The sequence below is a fragment of the Notechis scutatus genome, chromosome 6, assembly GCF_049901735.1.
Source record: "Notechis scutatus isolate UNSWTSFEM ecotype Mainland chromosome 6, rNotScu1.2, whole genome shotgun sequence".
In the NCBI taxonomy this organism is placed as follows: domain Eukaryota; kingdom Metazoa; phylum Chordata; class Lepidosauria; order Squamata; family Elapidae; genus Notechis; species Notechis scutatus.
The window spans coordinates 64,098,587-64,117,887 of record NC_142014.1 but is presented as its reverse complement, the minus strand read 5'-3'; the positions used below and the strand labels follow the sequence as shown (position 1 = coordinate 64,117,887).

Here is a 19,301-nt window from a genome sequence, read left to right as displayed (position 1 = left end):
AGGTTTGCATTTGCCTTTTTCTGCAGCTAAATCACCTACTTGGTTCATGTAAAGCTTGTTCCAAGATGCCCTAATTCTATTTGCATGTACTCGTGCCCACTGTAATTAAATAATTCCTATCCAGATGTTAAATTGCAAGATAAAATATTGTAGGAATCTTCATGAAATTTGCTAAGAAGTGAATCTCCCAATAATATTTTCTACCAAAGACATAGGAAATGAACCATCAAAAACTGGAGGTTTCAACTCCTAGCTTTCACAAATGATCCTTAAGAGGAATAGTCAACAAGAGGAATATCATACCATGGATGTCTCAATGCAAAATATGAATCTAGGCAATTCTTTATGACAGTGATGAAGAAAAACAATATTTTTAATTCTATATTGCAGATACCAGAGGAAAGATTGTCATTTTAGGGACTGGATAAGAATGTCTAATGTCAACATTATTGGGACTACCTGGCATTTTCAGGTACATGACCTGGCTGATATATGTGAGATCTGAAACAATCTGAAAGCTCATAGCTAATAAATAAAAATATATATTAGAACATATTCAAGTTAGCTTCATTGACTGGATTTAGGGCCATTCTATTGATAATAGTAAAGTCTGAATCATGTGCGCAGAAGGATAAGATTTCCCTTTTTAAAAAAAAGTCATAAAAAAGAAAAATAGATCTTGGGATTAACTCTGTTGCCATATTTTCATTTTGGATGCAAAGGGTAAAATCTTTCTTTGAAGAAAAGTTGATACATGCAAATGTGAAGATAAAACCTTTTGTTAAGAGCAGTGACTTCAGTCACCCACCTTAAGAAGTAAAACATATTTCAAAAACTTTAAAAAATAACCGTATAAAAAGCCATCTCAATCTGGGCAACAAATCCTGAAAAGGCAGTTTTGTAAAAAGTAGTTTTGCAATAGTCCTTAAACAACAAAATCAGATTTGGGGCAGTAAAATGACCCACAAAACACTTTTATAGTTTGTTCTGTCTAGATCAGATAAGAAGCTGAATTTTGAGTAACTCCATGTTAGTACCTATGACTATCTCTTTATACCAGGATTTCTCCACCTTGATAACTTTAAAATGTTGGACTTCGTCTACCAGAATTCCCTGGCCAGCATGTTGGCCAGGGGATTCTGGGAAATGAAGATCACAGATCTAAAAGTTGCTTCGATTGAAAACACTATTTTATGCTGTAGATTTCCTTATTTCTTTAATTTTCTAATTAATGAAATTTTATGTGTTCTCTTTCCTCCTCGGAAAGTTAGGGGGAACTTTCTTAAATGATTATGAATGTAGATCATTTCTACTTATTTCTAATGTTTTAGACTGATAACCTAATGAAAGAGAAAAGAACTACCTAAGAAATAATGGGAATACTTAACAAACTCTCATCCTTATTTATTTATAACACATTTTGTTCCACTAACTCCACAGAGGCTCTTAGCAGTCTGCCAATTATTACTTTTGTTACTTTAGAATAGAATAGTCATGTGTGAAAAGTCATGTTCCAGGATGGATGGAAACAGATGGAGATAAATATGCAGGCTCCAAATTTAATTTGATTAAATGCATGTAACTAAGTGCAATGAATAATTAAATATAACCCATGTTTGCCACTGGCTAATCCCTTAAGAAGCTTTGTAGTTCTAAAATGAAAACAATTTAAATTCTGAGTTGGCACTTTTAGTGAAATATTTACACCATTCTTCAGAGTAGGGTTAGTTGCTGCCCAGAGTACATCTCTTGTTTCAAATGGTGAATCCATCAATGAGATACAATTCTTTATTTTAATTTGCCACATGCTGAGTTGGCTAATACTGTACCAGGTGTTTTTTTTAAACCACATTTTTCATGACCATGATTTCTGTGAAATACTAGAAGGCATTTTGTTGCTCAAAGGATAGAACTTTTAAATATTAAAGGTATACATGTCATCTTTATTGATTTTCCATGGCTATGGTGACCCCTGGAAATATTTACCTATTGCCAACCTCTAAAATTTTTGGCAACAGGCACCTTTTCCTATGAATTCTACTGTTTTTAAATGAATGCTGAATACTGGTTTTTGCTATAACAAAGTTTTACAGTGGCTATTTTTTTAATAAGAAGTGGACAGCTGGGCTTCCGGTTTGCCAGGCTTCGGCGGCGGCAGGGATTCGCGATCCTGCGCGATCCCTGTTGCGCTAGCTGTCGGTGCCTCCAATCCTGATGGGTTTGGAGGATAAGGCTGCCCCATAGAGGCAGCCGAAGATAGGGGGGATCCGGACAGGATAACCCCCTTTTCTCAAGGCGGTGGAGCGGCGGTCAGTAATGGCCGCCACAAAGAAGCCGGCAGCTGGACAAGATCGTGCTGGAGGAAGAAGGAGAAAGTTTTGAAGTGAAAGTTCTTTGGCTGAACCGGGATCTTAAGATGCATTCAACATCCTGAAAACCTTGATTTTTTTGAACGATACTTTGTTTCCAGAGGAGATTTATAAGCGGCGAATGAAAGTGTTGAAAGAGAAAGTTTACTCTCCTTCCCTATGGAATTAACAAATGGACATTGAAAAACCTGCTTTCTTATAGAAGGTAAAAATTTAAAGCTCTTTGTTACAAGTGGGAATGGAGAGGACAAAAGAAAAATTTATATTAAGATCTTGTTGGAGGAAATGCCTGGAAGACTTTGAGACCAGAAGTTAATTGCAATAAGGCTTTAAAATACAGACTGGTTTTTTTTTTCCAATTGATATTACCCCAGGAAGAAAAAGTGTGAAGGGAAGAACTTTGTGCTCTGTTTGGACTGCTTGATGACTCTGGGACTTTGGGGAATTGTTTTAAGCTTTGAAATATCTTGGCTGTTTTAAGAAGAAGAAGAGGAGGAAAAAAAGAAGAAGAAAAGGTTTATAATGGCTTTATCCGTTGATGAACTAAGAGAGGAATATGGAAAAATAAAGAAAGAAGGCAAGGACGCTTTGAGAGAAACTTCGCTTTTTAGAAATGGCGCTTGCTATTTATCAGCAAACACAACAACTGATGGAGGAAGCAGAAGAAGAAGAAGAAGAAGAAGAAGAAGAAGAAGAAGAAGAAGAAGAAGAAGAAGAAGAAGAAGAAGAAGAAGAAGAAGAAGAAGAAGCCATCTTTAATGAATCCAAAAGTTTGATTAAGAAAGAAAGGAGAAAGAGAGGAAGGAAAATGAAGGACTTAAGACCTAAAAAAAACACCCAAGAAAGAGAAAAATAAGATGCAAAATCAATACAATGTTAGAAAGCAAAAGAAAAGAGAAATTCAACAGAGAGGGGAAGCTAAAAAGGCGGAGGTTAGGAGGGGGCGGGTTAAAAAGACCAGGTGGGATAAGAAAGGAAGGGAAAAGAGGGAAAAAAGCCATAAAGGTATGAAACAAGACGGGAAAAAGAAAAAAATTTTTAGGGATAAAGGGTAATGTATATTTTTTTTCTTTTTTTTTAAAAAAAAGGATTCTGCAAGGTACATAAGATAGTATTGTAGTATCTGTATTAGAAATAGAAAATTAGAATTTTATAAGATCTAAATAAAGATTAAAACATTAAAATGCTTAATAATGATAGATTTTAAGATTTAATAAAATATTAAAGGGAATGTTTAAAATACTTGGTTTAAGTATAGAGTTTAATTGACTATTGTGTTGATGTTAGTATAAACTTATTATTGCAGCATTTGTATTTGAAATAGATAATTGGAATGTTACAAGATTTAATATTTAATTATGTATTTAATTACTTTATAGATTTACTATTTTTTCTTTCTCTTAAAAATTAGTAGATAAAATGTACTAAGCAGAATCAGATGGGGAACCAGGTGTTATTTTAAATGTTAATCTAGGGGAGCGATAGAAAGGCATCATACTTCGATTAGTGATTTCAGGAGAAACCTTTTTTTTTTTCACTATAGGGAATGAGATAAATGGATAATTGGAAAAGAATGGACAAAAGATACAAGTGTAATGATTTAAACTAAGATGAAATAAATAAAATAGAATTAAGAAGAGTGAAAAGCGGGGAGAAGTTATAAGAAGTGGACAGCCTTTTGGGTAGAGATTGATAGCAGTGACAATTCATAGTGGGTGGGGCTACTTTCTGACTTCATGATTTGGGATTCTCAATGTTGAACTGATTTCAAGTCTTACACTATGTGGATTCTGAGTTTCCCTTCTTGAGATGGAGAGAATTTTCTGCAACATTGGCTGGAGGGTTTCTGAATATTGCAAGAGATGGGTTTGGAGGCGTTATGTCATCGAGGTCCAGGCCTCAAGTTGTCCAATAATTAACCATACAGGGTGGGAATTATGAAAAGTATTGCTCTAACACATTACAGGAGTACCAGATTGTAGAAAGATATGGCAATTTTCTCCCCCCCCCCCCCCACTGTCTTTAAAAGAGATCTGTAAAGATACCTAGTTGAGGGACATCTAGGCATGATACTAGAAGATCGATGACTCCAAAGTGCAATATATAAATACCTTTTTCTCTCTCAGTCATGTGCACATGCACAAAACCTGAACTCATAACCTCTACTATACCATAATTTTATGTTTTTATATAGCATAAAATATAATCTCCACTCCTCTACTCGTTGTAGAATACCTTATGCCACCAGACTTGAAATTCTAGAACTAGAAAACCTTGAATTACGCCGTCTTCGGTCTGATTTAAGCATGGTATACAAAATCATACATTGCAATGTCCTACCTGTCAATGAATACTTCAGCTTCAACCATAACAACACAAGAGCACACAATAGATACAAACTCAAAGTTAACCGCACTTGATTGCAGGAAACACGACTTCAGCAATAGAGTGGTCAATGTCTGGAATACTCTACCCGACTCTGTAGTTTCTTCCCCAAACCCCAAAAACTTTAACCTTAGACTGTCTACTATTGACCTCACCCCTTTCCTAAGAGGTCTGTAGGGGGCGTGCATAAGCGCACCAACGTGCCTACCGTCCCTGTCCTATTGTTTCTCTTATTCTTTTATTTTTCTTATATGTACCCATTTCATGTATTCACAACTATGTATACACTTATACTTATTATCTTGTAAACAATTGGCAAATCAAATAAATAAATACATAAATAAATAAATAAATAAATAAAAATAAATAATTTTATGTTTTCCCAGTTGCAATGTATGGCTGTGAAAGTTGGACCATAAGTAAGGCTGAGCGCCAAAGAATTGAGGCCTTTTGCTGGAGAAGACTTCTGCGAGTCCCTTGGACTGCAAGGCCATCCAACCAGTCAGTCCTAGAGGAGATCAACCCTGACTGCTCTTTAGAAGGCCAGATCCTGAAGATAAAACTCAAATACTTTGGCCACCTAATGAGAAGGAAGGACTCACTGGAGAAGAGACTAATGTTGGGAATGATTGAGGGCAATAGAAGAAGGGGACGATAGAGAATGAGGTGGCTGGATGGAGTCACTGAAGCAGTCGGCGTGAGCTTAAATGGACTCCAGAAGATGGTAGAGGACAGGAAGGCCTGGAGGAACGTTGTCCATGGGGTCGCGATGGGTCGGACATGACTTTACAAGTAACAACAACATACCATAATGTGATTTGTGTATCAGTGTGATGTGTGTACTCGGCCATTGCCTGGTAGACTGTGCTTTATAAATTAAGGTTGTGAACCACAATCACCCACATTATGACTTGTGGAATTAAAATTAAAATAAATAATAAATTAGCAGAAAGTGTGATTCTAGCATACTTTTGTAACTAGGTTTTCTTTCCTCCAAGAATAAAGTATTAAGTATTTTCTATTTTGTATTTTTTTAACAAAGTAAACAGCAACAACTGTGAATTCTGTTCAAGTATTCTGTTGAAACATAATGCAAAACAGTTGGGTCTAGTTTAAACCCAGCCTGCAGTTCTTATTGCATGAATTTTAGCCAGCCATGTCAGTGAAATCTCTTACATATAGGTTTATACACAGGAAGAATCATTTTTGATCATCAAATATGGATGAATGGGTCATTATGGTTATATTTCTGAGCACAAAACCCATGAATACACAATGCAGAAAAATGAGCTCATAACACAAAATGCGATATTGCATTCCAAGAATAAACAGACACTCAAGTAGTTTTCTAATAAATTCCCAGCTAGGGTGAGTACAGATGTTGCTATATCCCTAGGCCCTTAGGGAGATTTTTATTATTCTAAACCGGAATTTAACTGAATTTATACAAGGTTTATCTTTTCCTTATTGCTGAAGGAGACAGTTTTATTTGTCTTTCCTGTTTGGGAAAAAAAGCCTCATATTTTTGCATTGAAGTATACCTATAAAACATAGTTTTACCAGCATCCAGTTAATATATTTGGGGAAATTTGGCATTGATATATTGGTCTGTCTGTGCAGACAGTTTGAAGAATATAAGCAAGACTTGGAAGCAGACCAGTATTCAAAAAAAGAAATAAGTGGATAAAACAAGTTGTGAATCTGGGGTCATTGCACAGGTTGCTGGCTTGTGTTACACTGTTCAGAGCGGATGTGCCAACAACAGAATCAAGACAAAGCTTGTTCCCTTAGACTGTTCAAAAGTCCAGTTTTGAGACACACCCTGTAGCAAAGTCTTTCTATTAAAAATTCTTAACAGAACTGTGTGGTACATGAACAGGTGCTGGGCTGAATTCTGAACAGCCAGATAACCGCCTTGGCTGATGATTTAAGCAAGTGTGACCTTGATGTTATCTGAAATGTTCCCTCTTCCAAACCTGGAGATTACTACATTCTCCCTTAATTTACATTGGGATACAGAAATAACTGAGCAGTTGTAAATTGTGTGGACAATGGGCTCTTTGAGGTGATCCAAATTAATCATTAATCAGGTCTCATTCGTTCCAGAAACAAATTTACTTACCAGTAAATTGTGGCTATTCTCTAATGTAAGTTTATTATGGGGTAGAAATGTCAAAATTATATCTGCAACCCATTTTTTTCCCTACATAACCTGTAGTATTAAATGCAGCTATAATAGCAATAGCAACGCCATTTAGATTTATATACCACTTCACAGTGCTTTCCAGCCCTCTCTAAGCAGTTTACAGAGTCAGCATATTTCCCCCAACAATCTGGGTCCTCATTTTATCCACCTTGGATGGATGGAAGGTTGAGTCAATGTTGTCTCATGAGATTCGAACTGCCAAATTGCAGGTGGCCAGTAGACAGCAGAAGTACTGCACTCTAACCACCGCACCAACTGTGGCTCATAAAATTGACTGTTGCATGAACAGTGAACAATATCTGCCAGGATTTGTAGAGAGACTGTTCTGTCCTTTAATTACTAGCTGACTATAAAGGCAGACAGATTAAACTCTACAAAGGCTTCCATACAAAGTTTCTTTATTGGTTCATCAGGTATCCTCATATATAACTCATGGTTACGTCAAGATTCATCTCAATGTCCAAATTTTTGCATAGCTGAATTCATAGTGTAAAAGGATAGTGCTCGTTTCATCCCCATAATGAAGGAGCAAGGGGGTGAGGCACCAGCATGCTGCTGGGGTCTAGGCAAGAGTGAAGGAACCTTCCCCAACCCACCAAGGGTCAATTCAGTGACCAATCAGGATTACAGATGTGACCACATGACATGGACTACATTTCCCAGGATACCTTAACTACATTTACCATGATGCATTCCCTTAAGGGGACAGTTCCCAATTCCTAACTATCCCAATTCCCAATTAACTATAAACTGCCTGGACAGCACAGAGACCAATAGTAATTCCAGGTCAACTTAAGAAAGAATTAAGTCTGAAGGTCCTTGATTCTACCTGTAACCAAAGATAGATATCCCAACTCTTGACATCTGAAAAATGTAGTAAGTTAGCTCACCTTCTCCTACAGGTAATTGAAATTTGCTGAAAAGATGTCTTTAATTTATTATTATTTTAAATATTCTATCCACTTGTTTAAAACTGGGGAATACATGCAGAAGGCCTTTCTACATATAAATCAAGATCAGAATTAAATCAATCTTAATTAAGTATCTCTCCCCAAACACTCAAAGAAATTCTAGGCTGTTTAGCTTTTCATGAATTTGTAGCAAACTGGGATAAATCCTAAGGAATTCTTTGGAAATACAGTGAAAATGACAGCTAAAAACAAAAAGAAAAACCAAAAAGCTACAAAGAAAAGGCATTGTTAGCACAATCTTTGGTTCAATGTATTCTTGGAAATAAATATAAGGCTGGAAGGTGGAACTTACACTTCAATTTTTCTATTATTTTTGATTAAAATAACCTGAAAGGATGTCTGATTGGCACAATAGGGAATATTAATATGAATCTGGGTAGCCAGTGGCATCAGCGAGCCATCCCTTTAAAACATAGCTAGTTTTTTATTTAAAACTGCATTGAATGCTATACTTGCATAAACCTAAACCAGTCATTTAAATCATCAACACAAAGCCTTATTTTCACAACCATTGTTTCTGCAAAGGTCCAAAATTTAAAGCATTTTAATAATTAAGCACAGCTCAACTATTTAATAATTTTCCACCAACAATTGGTATTGGGTCAACAAGCTGTCTGCTATTTTATATCTTTCTGACTCCTCTAGATATCCAGGTTGGAAAACCTTGAGGACTGATTTCATCTACATAAATTACAGCCAGTACAGTGTTGAAACTTGTGACTGCTGAAGAATGCAAGTCTAATGAGCAATGTCATACCGCCCCAATTTCTATTCCTTAGTTCTTCAGAAGCACATTGATGGCAATTCACAATGTTCTTCAAAATCTGCATGCCCCAGAACAAAGAATAAAGAAGGCCTGCTTGTCACAAGATATTAGCCGCCTCATTCCATGTAAAAGGGACTTAATGTTTGATATCAGATTTGGTCTCCATAAAAGTTGATGTCAGGGTTCCAAGCAATGCACCCATAGAAAACAAAATCCGTGGCACTCACGTTCCTCAAAGACCAGTTTATTGGGTACATCATATTGGCACAGACTGGTGAAAGCTGACTCTGAATTTTCCCGTGGCTTTCGCCTAATTAATTCCCCTTTCCCCAAGTCACTGGTCACGCTGTCCAATCCAGGAGCTGGCTGGTTTCTGGGTTACCGGTTCCTCCCCTGGCCAGCCACCTGTGAGAATGTCCTTGGTTCCCACAGGAAAACTTTATTGTTTTGGCTACAACATCCCATCTAACTATTTCCCCCCTCCCACTGTTGTGTGGCAACCCTGAAGATGGCCTCAACCAGGTTCAAATCAGGGTTGACAGTTGAACTTATAAATAAATTCCCTTTCTAAGCCTTATTCATTTTGTATGCATTTGTCAGCCAAGCATCCATCCAGAAGATGAGCTGCTGAGTCCTTAAACCTTCCTTTTCCCTTGAAAGAACTGCTTGCACATCTGGAGTCCCAGTGGTGTGTGAAATTTCCAGTTTCTGGAAATGTGGAACTCGACTGCCTACAAATGCTATAGAACTTCAATGGTTTTTTTTTTAAAAAAAGAGGGCTACTTTTGCTGCCATTTAAAATACACCACCACTGAACCAGGATCAGTTTGGGCCAGCTGCCAACACAGATGGCACAGGATCATGCCAGTGAAGATCTGATTTTAAATCATGCAAGGACTGCCATGAAAAAGTGTTCAGATACATACATGGCATTTCAGCAATCCAAGTCAATATTTGCTCCTCTCCCAAGATAAAATCATCTATAAACAAGCCATAAAAAGTTGGGGAGAATGGAAAGGCAAAGAAAGATATTCAGGCCGAACTAAAAATTTAGCTACACTGAACAAGTAACAGTTAACCAATGTTTACTGTGGTCTAATAAATCTTCCTAGACTCAAATATTTTCTCTTCCTTGCAATGGATTTAAAGATGGTGTTTCCTCCTGAAACTCTGCTGCTTATGGAATGTTTGCATCTGTTTAAATCAGGGGTGTCCAACCTTTCACCTTCCCTGGCACATTAGAAGAGAAATTGGTTTGAAAAAACAATAATAAAATAATAAAATAAAATAATTTTTTTTTTTTTTTTTTTTTTTTTTTTTTATATTTTTTTTTTTTTAACCCCCCTTTTTTTAATGCCAAATTTTGGGGGAAGGAAGGATGGGTCATGTCTATGGAGATTCTCAATCATCCAGGTCATGGTTGTCCCAAAGATGCTTTTCCAAAAGGCAACTGGACGTTCTTGTTTTTTTTCTTTGAAAACATTTAGCTTCTCATCCAAAAAAGCTTCTTTACTTCTGTAATCTTTAGCTGTAGTTCTTTACACCTATAGGTTGCATGACAATTATATTACAGGTGAGATGATAACATAGCTTTTGCTATAATCCTTTGATTTACTTTGCATATTCAGATGCTGTTTGACTTCCCCAGTTTTAATTGGCTGCTACTTGACAATTTGAACATGGTTTATGTACGTAGGGAGCAGCCTTATCCTGCGCCCAACAACACCTGGGTTCATGTTTACTGTGTTAACTCATAAAATTGGTATAACCCTGTTGAATACAATGAGCTAAGTCAAAACTTAAGGTAGAGATACAAGTTGGCAGCTCAAAGCGAGGACTTGGCTAAAGTTGTTGGCTGTATGAATATGCCTCAACTGAGATATTGTTCCTAGCTTCAGCAGTAGAACAAAGGAACCTCACATATAAATACATTTAAATTATGTTAATGTTTTTTTAAAAAAAATCTTCCCCTGCACCTGTGAATATAATTATATCGGGTTAAAGCTTTGTCTGGTTTTGGTTCAAAAATGAAAGCAGGGCCATGGAAAATAAATCACCCACAAGTGTGGGCAGATTAAAGCCATTGTCATTATTTCCAGGACTAGTAAAACCAGTTGGTTTGTTTCCGTAGAGTATACGGAAATAAAATAATATTCTGGGTACAGGTAGTCCTCAACTTACACATATAACTGAGCTCAAACTTTCTGTTGCTAAGTGAGACATTTGTTGAGTGAGTTTTACCCCATTTTATGACTTTTCTTGCCACAGTTGTTAAGAGAATCACTGCAATTGTTAAGTTAATAACATGGTTGTTAAGTGAACCTGGCTTCCCCATTGACTTTGGTCGTCAGAAGGCTGCAAAAGTTGATCACAAGATTCTGGGACACTGCAACCATCATAAACGTGAATCAGTTGCCAAGCGCCTGGGTTTTGATCACGTGCCCACGGGGATGCTGCAATGTTGTAAGGGCGTGGCCAGCATGATGTGGCTTGTGCTGGGGAGCGTCCAAGCGCTCTGCCAGTAAAAATGGGCTCCTGAGCTCTGTTTTTGGCTGCGACAGCCTCCTGCAACCCTCTGCCAGAAAAAACAGAGCTCGGGAGGGCTGTATGCGGCCCCCACGAGCTCCATTTTTGCTGGCAGAGGCACCATGGGCCAGTCCTTCACTATTGCCAAAGCAGCCCTCAGGCCAGACCTAAACACTCTGAGGGCCAGATCTGGTCCCTGGGCCTTGTGTTTGACACCCCTGTGCTAGACTAACCCTCAGGATCCAGGCTCAGCAATAGCATCAGGGCTACCAGGTCAGGGCTGCAAAAAATTGCAGAAACGATGACATCACAGCAAAGAGTTTTCTACAATTCTTTGCTGCCAAGTAGCGGCCATCTAGATTTTTTTTAAAGCCGGGATGTGATAGAGATAGTAATGACCTGAAGGACTTTAGTGCAGACAGTGCACTCACTTCTATTTAGTGGGAATCCAAGGCTTATCAGTCTTTGCAGAAAGACCAGATTCTTGTCACGTCCTCTTCTGTCCATAAGGCCTAATAAAATCCATAGGCTCTCTTGGAGCCTGAGGGCTGCACCAAAGTACTTATAAATGCTACTGGTCAATCCACTGATTACTTGCAGCTCCCCAACATTGTTCTCTCCTCGGCCCTTTTGACAAAATTCACTGTGACTGTCCTATTTTTGTCAAATTCTCTCTGTCCCCCTGTGTTTGTACATAGTTCCAGTTACCACTCCCCTCTTCCTGGTTTCGCCAAAGCCGCCCCTGCTCTTTCCTTGCCTCTTTCTGCCCTGTCTTTCTTCTGATTCTCTTCTGATTCTTTTATAGTGAAGCTGCTGCAGATACTGTTGTTGACTTGAAAAGCTGCACATTCAATTTCTGGCATGTGGAAATTCAAGAAAAATGTCTGTGGGGGATTGTATGACTTAAAAGAGTAGTAATTCAAAACTGCTTTTTCATCAGGAACACAACCACTTCCTACGAACCCATTCCTTTTCTTCTTGCCCCTATTTATTTAACAGATAACAGATAATCAGAGTTGGAAGGGACCTTGTAGGTCATCTAGTCCAACCCCCACCACCACCCAAGCGGGAGACCCTACATCATTTCTGACAAATGGCAGTCCAATCTCTTCTTGAAAGTCTCAAGTGATGGCGCTCCCACAACTTCCGAGGGCAACTTCTGTTCCATTGGTTGATTGTTCTCACTGTCAGAAAGTTTCTCCTTATTTCCAGGTTAAATCTCTCCTTGTTCAGTTTCCATCCATTATTTCTTGTCTGGCTTACAGGCACTTTAGAAAATAGCTTGACCCCTTCCTCCCTGTGGCAGCCCCTCAAATATTGGAAGACCGCTATCATGCCTGCCCTGGTCCTTCTCTTTACTAGACTAGCCAAGCCCAGTTCATTTTTAACATAGGACACTGACCCTTCTACAGATAGTCCTCAACTTACAATTCATTTAGTGACCATTCAGAGTTACAACAGCACTGAAAAAGTGACTTATGACCATTGCAGCATCCACATGGTCATGTGATTTACATTCAGACGCTTGACAATTGGTTCATACTTATGACCATTGCAGGGTCCTGGGGTCATTTGATCACCTTTTGTGACCTTCTGACAAGCAAAATCAATAGGGAAGCCAGATTCATTTAACGACCATGTTACTTGTTGTAGAGCGGCGGTTACAGAAGGGAGACGGAGCCAGGATAACGCTAACAGCTTTATTCAGGGAATAAAGGGTCGCCGCGGCTTCAGATGCAATCTGACAGCCAGCTGGCGGCGACAGCTGATGCCGCTTTGACAGCTCCCTTTATAGCCGGCTGTCAAACGGCATCAGCCAATGGGAGCGTCGGCGCCCCGCTCAGGCAGCGGACCAGAAGGAGAACTGCTGTCAAGTGCTAAATACATAACACTCCTTCCCCTGGTCGCGCGCATGCGCCCGTCCATAAATCGTAATGGCGGTCTTCGCTCACGACCGGACCTTCGCGGCTCTGGAGGCTGGGCGGCTGCAGCACAGTCCTTCTTGCCTTCTGCGGTGCCAGGCGTCTGTGGAGGGTCGATGGCTGTTCCGGACCTGTCATCTGGCGGCTGCTCTGGTAAGTCTACGCGCGGTGGATGGTTGGCTGGAAAGTCGGGCCTCTGGTAGACCGGGTAGTGCTGCGGGCGGCTGCGGCAGGCGGTGAGTAGACCGGGTAGTTCGGCGGCGGGTTGCCTAGGCTCGGCGGCGGGCGAGGTCCAGCGTCTCCGGAGTTGGTCGATGTGCCTTCTCCAGGTTCTCCCATCTTCCAGGAGGACTTTGTAAGACCTGGGCCCTGTAACAGAAACTACCCGCCCTGGCAGCCATAATGGTTGCCCTGCATAGTTCCTGGCATACACCAGGTCCTGCAGGCAAAACCCTGGCATGGCTGTCAGATGCCAGGGGTGTGCTGGAGGCGTAGTAGGGTGCAACCTGTCCAGGGTTGTCCTGAGTCGCCTGCCCATTAAAAGTTCAGCAGGTGACTTGTTGGTGGTCGGGCATGGTGTGGCATGCTGTGTGAGCAGGTAGGTGGATAACTTGGAGTGCCAGTCTGCCATGCTCAGCTTGGCTAAAACCTCCTTGGCTGATCTAACGGCCCTCTCGGCCAACCCATTACTAGCAGGGTGAAAGGGTGCTGTGAGTGCGTGTCTGATGCCAAGGTTGGCTGCGAAAATGGCAAACTCGCTTGAGCTGAACTGAGGCCCGTTGTCTGACACCAGGGTGTCTGGCAGTCCATGCGTAGCAAACAGCTGGGTCAGAACCCTCGTGATGGCTTGTGTTGTGGTGGAAGTCAGCATGGCCACTTCGGTCCATTTAGAAAATGAGTCCACAACCACCAAGAAAGTCTTTCCCATCATGGGACCTGCTAGGTCAATGTGAACCCTGGCCCAGGGTGCCCCGCGTCCTCCCACCTGGTGGGTGTGGCTGTGGGTGGAGCTGCCCTTGTCGCCTGGCAGGCCTGGCATGCGTTGACCCAACTGGTAATTTGGGCATCTAGTCCAGGCCACCAAACGTAGCTTCGGCCAAGGCCTTCATCCTCACCATGCCCGGATGTCCCACGTGCAGTGCCCTTAGAACTGGTTCTTGCAATGAGGCAGGAATGACTACCCTTGTCCCCCACAACAGGCAGCCCTGAATTTCTGACAACTCCTGCTTGCGGGTTCTAAAGGGAATTAGCTCAGGGGCAAATTGTATATCCGGCCACCCCTTCCCACCCAGTCCAGGACTTGCGAAATCAACGGATCTTTTTTGAGTGTGCAGCAACATCCCCAGCTGAAACTGGGAGGTCCAGTCCCGTGCACTCGAAGATTGCGTGGATGGGAGCTGGGTCCTCGACTGGCGTAGGCAGGGGGCATCTGCTGAGGGCATCTGCGTGGCTCAGGTTTATTCCGGGCGATGGATCAAGGTATATGAATAAGCGGCCAAAAAAGAGTCCATCTGGTCATTCTTGGGGAAAGTACCTGTGGGGTTTGCTTGTCTCCAGCTAACAGTCCTAAAAGCGGTTTGTGGTCTGTGACCAGTTCAAAATAATGGCCATAGAGAAACTCATGGAACTTTTTACAGCAGCTACAGCAGCCAAAGCCTCCTTATCTATCTGGCTGTAGTTTCTCTCAGCAGGAGAGAATGTCCTAGAAAAGTAGGCAATGGGTGCCTCTGATCCATTTGAAAGTCTGTGGCTTAGAACTGCTCCTATCCCAAAAGGTGAGGCATCAGCTGCGAGTACTAGGGGCAAGTCCTTGTTAAATTGCACCAGAACTGCGTTTGAAGTCAAGAGGGACTTCACTGCTCGGAAAGCGTTGGCTTCTACCTGCCCCCAGTGCCAGGGAACATTCTTGTTTAGGAGCCTATGCAGGGGCTCAGCTACAGAGGCTTTGTGGGGTAAGAAGGAAGCATAGAAGTTTAAAAGCCCTAAAAAGGCCTGTAGTTCTACCTTGTTAGAAGGTGTGGGTGCATCGTGAATGGCTTTGACTTTGCTTTCAATAGGGTGAATTCCGAGGAATCAATTCGATAACCCAGGAAGTCTACTTGACTGGTAGCTATGGTGCATTTTTCTTTTTTCAATTTGAGCCCATTTAGTCTAAACCTGTCAAGAACAGACCTAACCCTGAGTAACAACTGTGACTTGCTGGAGGCTGATACTAATATGTCATCAAAGTATGGGACCACCCCGGTAGGCCCTGGAGGATTCTTTCCATGAGTGATTGGAATATGCCAGGGGCTACGCTGACCCCAAACTGTAAACGCTTACATCTAAACGCACCCCTGTGTGTTACTATGGTTTGAAGGTCAGCTGTTTGTTGGTCCACAGGGAATTGTTGGTATGCCTGGGACATGTCCAATTTAGCAAAGATTAGGCCTGGCTCAAATGTGTGAAGCAGGTGTTGAATAACCGGTACTGGGTATGTGCTAACTTGAAGGAAACGGTTGATGGACGTCTTATAGTCCGCGCAAATTCTTACACTGCCATCCTTTTTAAAGGTGTAACTATGGGTGTCTCCCACCTTGCAAAGTCTACCTGTTCTAAAACTCCTTGATTTATGAGTTTGTCCAGCTCCGCGTCTAATTTGGGCCTAACGGCAAAGGGAACTCTTCGAGGTTTCAAACGGACTGGGGTGGCTTGTGGACCCACATTGAAGGATATGGGGGTGCCTGTATAACAGCCCAGGTCACTGCTGAAGACATCAGCGTAGTCGTAAAAAGGGCATCAACTTCAGAGTTTCTGACAGTGTGAATCCCTGTTATGCTAAGCCCCAGGGCAGGGAACCAATCCAGTCCTAGCAGACTAGGCAGGGCACCATCAACAACTACCAGTGGCAAGTAACCTCTAAAGTTTTGGAATTGAATAAGGAATCTTCCCTTACCCAGGACGGGATGTTCCTTCCCTGGTAGTCCCGAAGATTCAGGTGGCAGGTGGTCAGCTTCCTCCTTGGGAACGAAGGCAGCATCTTCTTTAACGTGGACCATGCAATGATGGAGAGGGTTGACCCGTGTCCACCTCCATATGGCAGGGTTTACCTTCTAAAAGAAGAGAAACGCTTATTTTGTTAGGGTTAGTGGAGACGCTGCCTGCGTGATAACAAGTGTAGCAGCTTTTTACTTGCCTTTGGAAAGAGGCAGAGGTTCGGGATCTTGGGACAGGGGCTTGTTCAGCTTGACAAACTCTGGCTATATGCCCTTGCATCTGGCAGTTCAGACAAATAGCATTTCTGAATCTGCACTTGGCTCTAGGATGGTTTCCCCACAACTCAAACAAGGGGATTGTTGTTTGGTGAACTGGCTGTTGTTTCTCCTTGGTGGAGCTAAAGGTGCTCTAGGCGTGTGAGGCGATTTATTTCTAATGGCTCCTCTATTTCCTCCTGGGAGGCTTCATCGTAGTGGACTGTAGCCGTCCCTTGTCTAATGGAAGTACCTTGAATCTCAGCTGCAGACACTTCTGATAGCTCAGCAGCTTGAGCTTCTTCTAGGGCTAGGGCTAGGTTGAGATCTTTCTTGGCTAATAACCCACGTTGCAGCTTTAGATCTCTAACCCCCCACAACTTGGTCAAGTAGCATATCATCAAGGTAGTCCCTGAACCCACAGTGGATGGCAGCAGATCTTAAAGCTGCCATATATTGGCTTATGGTTTCTCCTCAGCTTGAACCCTTCTCCTAAAAGCTAGCCTCCTAGCTATCTGAGAGGGTTTGGGGGAATAATGGTTGGCTAGAATATCCTTCAGCTCTTCCCAGGGGATAGACTTAATAGGTCGTGGTGACACTAATGCTGAGGCAGTGTCAAAAACTGTAGCCCCACAAAAACTTAAAAATAAGACCTTTTCCTCAGGTCTGTAGCCCTAGACAAGTCTATAGCGTTTAAAAACATTCAAATCTATTAATGTAGGATTCCCAAGTCTCTGTTCCGGGCTGGAAATGTGGGAAGGTCGGGCGTAGATGCCATTTGAGCGATAACCGTGGGTGTGCTAGGTGAGGAAAAATTCAGCGGTCGCTTTTAAAAAAGCGTTTCAGCAGCGCCTGTCAGCGGCGTTCGCTCCTCAGCTTCGGAGCTTTGAAGTTCGCGCTCTTTTGGAGAGCGCCGGCGGCGGTGACTTCACTCGGTAATTAGCGGCTTCAGCTCTTTCTCTGTGTGACTTCGGCTCAATTGTTTCGCCTGGACGCTTTACTGCATCCCGCCTTCGTCGCCAGTGTTGTAGAGCGGCGGTTACAGAAGGGAGACGGAGCCAGGATAACGCTAACAGCTTTATTCAGGGAATAAAGGGTCGCCGCGGCTTCAGATGCAATCTGACAGCCAGCTGGCGGCGACAGCTGATGCCGCTTTGACAGCTCCCTTTTATAGCCGGCTGTCAAACGGCATCAGCCAATGGGAGCGTTCGGCGCTCCCGCTCAGGCAGCGGACCAGAAGGAGAACTGCTGTCAAGTGCTAAATACATAACATTACTAACTTAACAACTGCAGTGATTCATTGAACAAAAGAGGCAGGAAAGGACGTAAAATGGAGCAAAACTCACTTAACAAATCTCATCTCTCAACATAAATTTTGGGCTCGAATTGTGATCATAAGTCGAAGACTACCTGATCAAGATTGAATACATTTCTCCATCTTGTAAGTATGATCAGTTGGTTTTGCTGTAAGTGTGCTGTATTTAATTACTCTGTAACAACTTGTCTGATTTTCTTTAAAAAATCAAGTCATTTGTTCTTTAGGTTAAAGACACATTGGAAAGAGATTCTATTTCCTGTTACTACAGGGCTGCCAAACTCATGGCCTGCGGGCTGGATGTGTCATGCGCCAGCCACGCCCATGCCCCGTTTCATGAAGGGGAAAGTCATGATATGTCACACGCCACTGCCATGATGAGACATGAGTTTGACACCCCTGTGTTACCACATTTCACAAGAAATCTCATTTTGGTCTCATTCAAATGATCCACTGCACTATAATAATTTCAGATTTATTTATTAGTACTCCATTCTATTTTTCCTCTAAGAAGTCTAGGTGGTTTATATGGGGAGGTCCCATTTTGTCCCTATAACAAACCTACTGGACTGAGAGAATCACATGCCCACAGTCATCCAATGAGTTTTTAATATCTGAGAATACTCTTGAAGTGAAATCTCCCTAGTCCTAATTCAATATGGCTCATACTCTCATCCTCAGTCAAATCCTCTTTAATACTTCCTTCGTAACACATACAAATTAGGAAACGATCAAAACATGATAAATCAAGAAGTTTTCTGTTTCACCCAATCAAGAAATTACCATTAAGAGCAAACAAATAATCAACCATATTTTGACATCATGTAATATCTTCACATGTTTCAACACTGCAGCTATACATTTCTACATGAATAAGGAGTCTACATGAATAAGGTAAAATGCTTGTTTATCTTGCAATAGGGTTGCCCAAATCTGCTGAAATGTAATCTGAATGCACATTAATATGTTCTGACATGAAGATGCGGATAGGAGCTATATGTCTTCATGCTCACATCCCTTGGGATATTTTGCTTGAGACCCCGTCAAGGGAATTCGTCCTCAGAATGTTAACTGAGCAACCAAGTCCCCAGTATGGTGTCCAAGAATCATTAAGTCTTCTAATACCTTCCCTTTAAATCAATGTTGTGATTCAGCCGGTTCGTACTGGTTTGGGTGAACCGGTTGTTAAATTACGTATCCCCTGCTATCAAAGTGGATCTTGGGCGCTACACTGCAATGGAGAAACGGGCAACGGAGCAGCCAGTGCGAGGGAAGGAAAAGGCCATTTTCCCTCTTTCTTCTCCCTGCTCCACCTCCTTCCCTTGTGCTGGCTGCTCTGTTGCCCATTTCTCCATTGCAGTGCAGCACAGTGCCCAGGATCCACTTTAATAGTGTGTGTGTGTGTGTGTGTGTGTAATTTAACAACCAGTTTGCCCAGGGTCAGCTTGGGCCATGCCTCCCACAACAAACAACCTGACCCTGGGTAAACCAGTTGTTAAATTATTTGAATCCCACCACTTCTTTAAATGATCCTTTTAGTAGAGAATGAAGGAGAAACAAAGAAAACTACTATCTTCTAACTTAATCTGCATTTCTAACAAGGCCTGAGCA

The 19,301-nt window shown here is 41.7% G+C and overlaps 1 long non-coding RNA gene across 1 annotated transcript; it reads left to right on the top strand.

Annotated features, from left to right (window-relative positions):
- The first annotated feature begins 218 nt into the window (after positions 1-218).
- Positions 219-5,772, top strand: LOC148130240 (uncharacterized). The gene is made up of 2 exons (XR_015750157.1): positions 219-472; positions 5,141-5,772. It is a non-coding gene; the product is annotated as an uncharacterized LOC148130240 (long non-coding RNA).
- Positions 5,773-19,301: the final 13,529 nt, after the last annotated feature.